We start from the raw sequence: 9,021 nt of genomic DNA on the forward strand, positions 1-9,021 counted from the left end.
ACACACTGTGAACTGTACACACACAGACACACACACACACACACACACACACACACACACACACACACATGTAAACTGTACACACACACACACACACACAGAGACACACTGTGAACTGTACACACACACACACACACACACACACACAACAACACACACACACAGACACACACACACACAGAGACACACTGTGAACTGTACAGGTGTAAATGAGTCAACACGTTCTCTAACAACAGCGAGGGAATAAAACATGTTTTCTTCGACTCAGTTTTCAGTTTGTTTTCTGAACAAACGATGATGATGATGATGATGGTGATGATGATGATGATGATGATGATGATGATGGTGATGATGATGATGATGATGATGATGATGATGATGATGAAGGTGGTCTTATGTCAGCTGCAGCTGAGGGGACAAACAGACGGAATAATACATTTTTTTGTTTACATTTTCATTCATCACTTTAAATGCACACACACACACACACACAGACAGACACACAATCACAGACACACACACACACACAGAGACACAGACACACAATCACACGCACACACACACAGACAGATACACAATCACAGACACACACACAGACACACACACACACAGAGACACATAATCACACACACACACACACACACACACACACAGACAGATACACAATCACAGACACACACACAGAGACACACACACACAGACACATAATCACACACACACACACACAGACAGATACACAATCACAGACACACACACAGACACACACACACACACACACACCAAAAATCATCTTAAAAGAAAAGAACCTGATTTCTGATCTGTAAACACATTTTATTACCTTAAAGAAAATTCTGCTTGATGAGCGATAATTGAGAATTAATTTGAAGAAACTTTTGTGTTTTAGCACAACCAGAAAATATAAAATGAGAATATACAGTATATATATATATATATATATATATATATATATATATCTATATATATAGATATATATCTATATATATATATAGATATATATGCGCTTTTATCTTAATGCGGCCTGTTTGTACATACCTCACCATGCTTTTACGCGCACGTTGTGAAACAAATACGCCTGAAGTGATTGCAAAAGTGACAGTGACACACACACAAAGACACACACACGCACACACAAAAACACAAACATAGAGACACACGTACACACACAGACATACAAACATAGAGACACACACAAAGACACACACACACACACACACACAGAGACACACACACACAGAGAGACACACAGAGACACAGACACACACACACAAAGACACACAGAGACACAGACTCCCTCTCTCTGAATAATGTGTGTATGAAGACCCGTCTCTGTGGTTTTAGAGTCATGTAAAGGACATTTATTACTGGATAGAGAGCTGATGCTGCAAAGTTTCCTCTGATGCTGAGATAAAGAAGTCATGTGTGATACCAGATAAAGAGCAGCTGCTGATGAGGGTTGTCATGGTGATCTGATGAGGGTTGGTGTAGAGCGTATATGAGCTGAGTGGTGTCAGTGTTTGTCCACCTGGGAGCAGAATGGCTGCAGTCACAGAGCTCTCCTTCCTGCTGTTTGCTCTCAGCAACTACATCCATGCAGAAGAACGGCTCATCATCCGAGAGGAAGGAGACAATTACACCTTCAACCTCCCTGAGAACAGCACCTCCTGCCTGATCTCCAGATCTGTTGGTGAGGAGAAGCTTGTCCTGTGGAACACCTCTGACCTCTGGTCCAACTCTAAAGTAACTACTCAGAGAGGAGCTCAGCTTTCAGCTCAAAGACACGCTTCATATGCATATAGTCAAATACTACTACTGAGAAAAATAAGTTTTGAATGTTAGAAGTGAACCTTTGATCCTGATTTTTCGATTGCTAAACGATAGTGGGCACAACTGGAGTCACATGTGGACCAGACTCTAACTCCAGTCTGCACTTCCACCAGTCGCCTGATCTAAACAGTTCACATCAGCTGCAAAACTCATTCAAAGCAACACAACTCTTCACACACATCTCAGAACAGGCTCAGTGCAGCCACACACTCCTCACTGAGATAACACACACACACACACACACACACACACACATACTGTCACTCAGAACACACTGAGAGTAAAAACACTAGCATCAAACACCAATACAGAAATTACAAACTTTCTCATCTTTACAGTTTGAACAATTTGAGTGACTTGACACTACTCCATAGTTTATTTAAGGAAAATATATATTTTATAATATACCAATTTTTACGTAAGGTAAACAAGAAGGAATGAAAATCAGCAGCTTTCTTCAATGTAGTATTTTGTCTCTAGTAATTTATGGAATTACTGGGAAATAAACTAAAGGTACATAACAGTAATAGTGTGACTAATCCTGCCTCTCTCCAGCATCATGTGGCAGGTTCTCTTCATCACACTGGATGTCTTCATCATCTCTAAATACTAATGAATGTGGTGTTTCCATTGCTTTCACCTCCGTTACTTTCTGAAAAACAGTAAGAACGCAGTTTTACTATAGTAAAGATATAGTGTATAGCTGTGTATATAACCTCAGACATCTTACCTGGACATGTTGGTATCTTTGCTCTTTTACCTGTTTCTCTCAAACGGTACAGTCATTCTGATTTGGTGTTTGTATACAAAAAAAGGCTTTTGGAACTTTCTCTATATAAATACCATATATGTTCACTAACTTGTCTAAAACCAGACACTTGCTTAGACTTTCAATCAGCAGTGTTTGATAGGCACCAGACTGAAATCTATTCTGTTTTGAATGTGTGGTTAACCGTTTTGACAGCAGTGTGTTAGCATCTGAACAAAGTGCTGTAAATCTACAGTGTCGTGCATGTTGTGGTAAAAGTAATAGAATAAGTGTGTAGAGTTTAGAAAACTGTGTTCAAGCAATGAGAAACTAACTAGAGTCTGGTCCACATGAACTGCTGCTGTGCAGACTGTAGTTAGAGTCTGGTCCACATGAACTGCTGCTGTGTAGACTGGAGTTAGAGTCTGGTCCACATGAACTGCTGCTGTGTAGACTGAGTTATAGAGGAGTCAATTTTTTTTTTTTGTCCCACATGAACTGCTGCTGTTAGACTGTAGTTAGAGTCTGGTCTACATGAACTGCTGCTGTGTAGACTGGAGTTAGAGTCTGTCCCACATGAACTGCTGCTGTGTAGACTGTAGTTGTTGGTCCACATGAACTGCTGCTGTGTAGACTGTAGTTAGAGTCTGGTCCACATGACTGCTGCGTGTAGACTGTAGTTAGAGTCTGGTCCACATGAACTGCTGCTGTGTAGACTGTAGTTAGAGCTGGTCCACATGAACTGCTGCTGTGTAGACTGTAGTTAGAGTCTGGTCCACATGAACTGCTGCTGTGTAGACTGTAGTTAGAGTCTGGTCCACATGAACTGCTGCTGTGTAGACTGGATAGTTAGAGTCTGGTCTACATGTGACTCCAGTTGTCCCACTGTCGTTTAGCATTGAAAAAACTGTAAAAATGTGTTAAACTTCTGGACTAATACGCACCTTTAGTTTGTAACATTTAATTACATAAATTACTACAGACAAAATTACAAAAAAAAAAATAAAATAATAATAATATATATATATATATATATATATACTCTCAGTGTGTTCTGAGTGACAGTGTGTGTGTGTGTGTGTGTCTGAGTGTTTGTGTCTCAGTGTGTGTCTCAGTGTGTGTGTGTATCTCAGTGTGTGTTTGTGTGTCTCAGTGTGTGTGTGTGTGTGTGTGTGTGTGTGTCTCCAGTGTGTGAGTGTGTGTGTCTGTCTCAGTATGTGTGTGTCTCAGTGTGTGTGTGTGTGTTCTCAGTATGTGTGTCTGTCTCAGTATGTGTGTGTCTCCAGTGTGTGTGTGTGTCTCAGTGTGTGTGTATCTCCAGTGTGTGTGTGTCTCAGTGTGTGTGAGTGTGTCTAGTGTGTGTGAGTGTGTGTGTGTGTCTCAGTGCCTGTGTGTCTCAGTGTGATGTGTGTCTGGTATATGTGTGTGTGTGTCTCAGTGTGTATTGTGTGTGTCGGTGTGCCTTGTGTCTCAGTGCCTGTGTGTCTCAGTATGTGTGTGTCCCAGTGTATGTGTGTGTCTCAGTGTGTGTGTGTGTGTGTGTATGTGTGTGTGTGTGTGTGTGTGTGTCTCCGAGTAGTGTGTGTGTGTGTCTCAGTTTGTGTGTGTCTCAGTATGTCTCAGTGTGTGTGTGTGTCTCAGTTTGTGTGTTCACAGTATGTCTCAGTGTGTGTGTCTCAGTGTGTCTAAGTATGTGTGGTTTGTGTTTGTGTCTATGTGTGTATGTGTCTCAGTTTGTGTGTGTCTCGCGTGCTTTTGTGTGTCTCAGTTGTGTTTTTTTTTTTTATCAGTTTGTAAGCAGTAGTGATGAACTGTTGAGTTCAGGTGACTGTTGGTAATGCAGACTGTAGTTTGAGTCATTTAGCAATCGAAAAAAATCAGTGAACACGTTTTATTACAATTCTGCTTGATGAGCGAAAATTCAAATAAATGGAAAAAATATATATAATATTTGGTTTCATTTAATGGCTTTAAATTGAACCATTGATTATATTTTATGAGTTTTTTTTCTTGTTGAAATGTGAATCTACGCAGTAACCATTCATTCACCTTTACCAATTTGAAGAAATGTTTGTGTTTTAGCACAACCAGAAGTTCCTAATTAAAATATATGCATAAAATGAGAATATAATTATCTAACATGAGAAAGTATTTGGAGACATATTTCACATTTTTGTTTTTGTGCTGTTATCAGCTGTGAACCACTTTGGAAACTTTATCTTCGAACAGAAGCCAACACATTGGCTGCAGCGCCCCCTGACGTCAGCTGCGTCACCGTAACATGTTGCCTTCAGGTACTCTCGTAAACCCCACTTTTATCAAGATGAAGCGTGATTAAGTGTTTTTTTTTATTTTGGAGGTTAGGGTTCATCAAAATGCACACACACACACACACACACACACACACACACACACACACACACACACACACACACACACACATATACATATACACATACACACACACACACACACACACACACACACACACACACACTGTACATTACATGTTGATAAGATAGTATGTAATAACACAAGAAGAAAAATAAACAATTAAATTATTGAGGCGTTTCGTATTTCCGAGCATTTTACAGGCATATATTAATGTAATTAACTGGCATATTCATAAAAACATAACATGAAATAAAACGAAAAAGAAAAACTACAGAAATAAAAAGAGAAGACAAATAATGTAAAAATAATTTACGTTGTGGTATTTCGTATTTCAGAGCGCTTCATAAATATATTTTACTTACTTACACACAAGATAATATTATACAGCAAGAAGAAAATAAAAAAAATTAAGGATGCTACTCGTATTTCCGAGCTCAGAAGCTGTCCCTGAACGCGGCAGCAGCAGTCGGCTCAGCTCTCCATTTCAGTCCGGTCTGTTGTGTTCATCGCCCCGCTGCCACTCTGACCTTTTTACAACCGTTCCTAAAAAAAAATGGGAACGTTTTGATTTAACCCCCGGCATCGGCGATACACACAGCTCTTCACTCATCATTTGGACCTAGAATATATTAATCCATACCGCTGCTGGGCTTCTCTGTGCCGAAGACAAGAAACGGTGAGTGGGTCATCCCGCAGGTAGAAGCGAGCCCAGACCGGTGTCGCTTATAGTTTGTGTCCGCGTCTGAGCTGCGGCCTGTCGGCTCTCTCAGAACTCGAGGCCCGTGGTTCGCCTACGGAGTAGGAGGCCGCGAATACAATTGGCTCTCTAAAGTAGACATAAACGCTAAATTTAAAATACATAATCTGACATATGTGTTTCTTTGTGACGCGGTTAAAGTATCAGAGGTTAATAAATAAATAAAATAATGGTTTATCTGCTTACTTCAGCTAATTGTAGCGTTCAGGTTAGCTAGCTAGCTAGCGTGGTGCTAGCCGGCTAACATTAGTCGCGTTTTGTTGCTAGTAATTTATTTCTGTGCAGGATAACAAGCCAACGTAAAGATTAGTTTATCACCGTTGGGTTCATGGTTATACGTGGAGGATGTTTTATCCGAGTTGCGGTTTGTTTTACGGGCCTGACAAACATCGCAGTTGCTAATCAGCATTAGCAAGGGAAGCTAACAGTTAGCTTTAATGCTTAGAACATTAAACCCAGTGTACCCCCGGCTGCACAGCTCGCTACACGGCTTAACGTTGGGCAGTAATACAACCCTGCTTTATCCTCTTATGTTGATTCGTGTCTGATGAAGTAATTAGGCTGCGTGTGCCCCGGACAGATGATGAAATTGGGGGTCACACAGCTGGCTTTGTTACATGTGAACCATGTTATGCTCCCTGTTGACTCTGTGGCAGAGTTTATGACTTTGTGCAAGTTTGAAGTCCCAAACAAAGGAGGTTTGTTCAACAGGGAGTATTAAAAACATGGTGACGACCACCACAGGACTTTGTTTAGTTTCTACACAATGGCTGCAAGTCATTCCTTTGTGTTTGTATATAGTGATACATGTAGGTTACAACTTTACCAAGTTGACAAAACAATCCGACCACAACATCCACCCTTTAGCTTGTTCTGGAGCTTTCTATTCGGTCACAGTATCTTCCTCGTTGATTTGCCTGATGATAGGAGAACTGTAGATTTTAACTCTTGTTTTGCTCGGGTCAAATTTGACCCATTTTCAAAGTTTTTTTTTTTTTTTTTTTATATCAGAAATATGGGTTTCTTTCATCCAAATTGCCCAACAAATAACATGGATGAACGTTGTACTTTCTGGGAAACAGACAACCTTCTTCGCAGGTTGAATTAACTTACTTTTCATTGGATTTGGGGTGTTTTATTCAGGCTTAAAGCATGATTTCAAAACAGTCTCCTGATTCAACACGTCTGTGATTCACCCAACATCCTCTGATCTTAAGTATTAATTAAAAATAACACACTCACTCACACAAATAAACACACACACATACAGACACACACACTCACAGACTCACACACACACACGCAGACTCACACTCACATTGCATTTTGGGTGTTTTATTCAGCTCGATAGCATTTATTTTTATGATTTCCAAACCGTCTCCTGATTAAACTTTGACATAAACACGTCTGTGATTCACCCAACATCCTCTGATCTTAAGTATTAATTAAAAATAACACACTCACTCACACAAATAAACACACACACATACAGACACACACACTCACAGACTCACACACACACACGCAGACTCACACTCACATTGCATTTTGGGTGTTTTATTCAGCTCGATAGCATTTATTTTTATGATTTCCAAACCGTCTCCTGATTAAACTTTGACATAAACACGTGTGTGATTCACTCAACATCCTCTGATCTTAAGTATTAATTAAAAATAACTCATCATTTCTGCTTTTTTAAAACACAATAATTAGGTATACTGTCATATAAATTAGGTTTATTGACCTGGAATAAAAAAATACTTTGAATAAAATGACAAAAACATTTAAAAAAAAAAAAAAAAAGCGCCCAAAAAGAGAAGTTAATTTTCAATTTTGACCCGGAAGGACAACAAGTTAATTGGGGAGAAACACAAGTGTCAAAGTTCCCTTTTTTTTAGGACTTCTTGTCCAACTTTGTCTTCAATTATGTGTAACTTTCTATAAACTATAAAGAGTCTTTAAATAGTGGAAAGCAATAGTGAACGTCAGTCTTAAAGGTCCCATATTGTATAAAGTGAGATTACCATTTCTGTTTTGATTACAAAGCAGTTTTTATTATTATTTTTTGGGCATTTTCGGCCTTTATTTTTGACAGGACAGATGAAGACATGAAAGGAGAGAGGGGGGGGGCGGGGGGAATGACATTCAGCAAAGGGCCGCAGGTCGGAGTCGAACCTAGCAGCGTCGAGGAGCACACCCCTATATATGGGCGCCCGCTCTACCAACTGAGCTAACCGGGCGCCCACGAAGCAGTTTAAAGTTCCTTTTTATAAACACTGCGAAAGTATCGAAGCGCTCAGAGAAACACACACACGGTCCATATTTAAAAACTGTGACTTTAAACAAGCCTTCGGGATTTCTGTACGGTTGTGATGTCACAAAGATGCTATATTTAAAGGTAGAAAGTGCCGTTACAGTCATTCTCCGGCCGCAATGACTGAGATCGCACGTGTGAAAGTAGAGCAGGGTTCAACAATACGCGATTCCCGATGGCCCGGGGAAAGTTAGACGCCATTTCAGGAAAGTTAATATAACATCCGACTTTCCCGTTCTGGCGCCATCGCATCATGATCATTTGATTTGAATGTGGCCGTTGGCCAATCAGGAGTTGAGTTGGCTCTCGAGGGTTTTTTAAGTTTGTTTCGACCTTATTTTTTTTACACTTTTGATGCTTTTTAACATTTTACTTTTTTTTGACATTAGGTTTAGATTTTTGACTTTTTTTTTTTTTTTTTTTTTTTTTCCGAAACCTGTGACAGGTTGGCTGAGCCCCGTCCTGCTGTGGTCACCGCTGGGCGAGTTGTGATGATTAATCTTTTGATAAGAGGATCTGTCCGGCACAGCCTGTTTCAGACAGACAGGCAGAGACACACACACACTCAGACAGACAGACAGACAGACAGACTTCAAATTAGGCCCTAATCAACTTAGCCTGGACCCATCAGACTCAGTGTGCAGTGCTAGTAGGGCTGTATGCTTTTGTCCCGACCGATTGAATGTATTTTTTGGCTGTTTTTGACAGCCCTACCCAGTACTTGTACGTGTTCTTGCGGTCTCCAGTCTGCTGCCATGTGTATCGGATTTAAACGTGCTAACTGGGTCGGGGGAGCGGGTCGAGCTGGTGCTGCAGACAGCTGGAGGCCACTTTACTTTCAGACTCAGAAAGGAGTTTATTGCTATTAGTAGTTCCCCTCCCCCTTGCCTTGGTGATCAGTGCACACATACACAAACAAACATATTAAACATTAATAAGAAATAAACAAATATATACGCAGAG

General features: G+C 40.3%; 1 long non-coding RNA gene across 1 annotated transcript in view; it reads left to right on the plus strand.

Moving 5' to 3' along the window:
• The first annotated feature begins 5,436 nt into the window (after positions 1-5,436).
• The window catches only part of LOC120549294, a 10,377-nt gene continuing 6,792 nt past the window's right edge, over positions 5,437-9,021 (plus strand). Inside the window, exon 1 of the long non-coding RNA XR_005637368.1 lies at positions 5,437-5,663. This is a non-coding gene — a long non-coding RNA (uncharacterized LOC120549294). The remainder of the gene's footprint in view (positions 5,664-9,021) is intronic.

This window comes from Perca fluviatilis, chromosome 20 (assembly GCF_010015445.1).
Source record: "Perca fluviatilis chromosome 20, GENO_Pfluv_1.0, whole genome shotgun sequence".
Taxonomy (NCBI): Eukaryota; Metazoa; Chordata; class Actinopteri; order Perciformes; family Percidae; genus Perca; species Perca fluviatilis.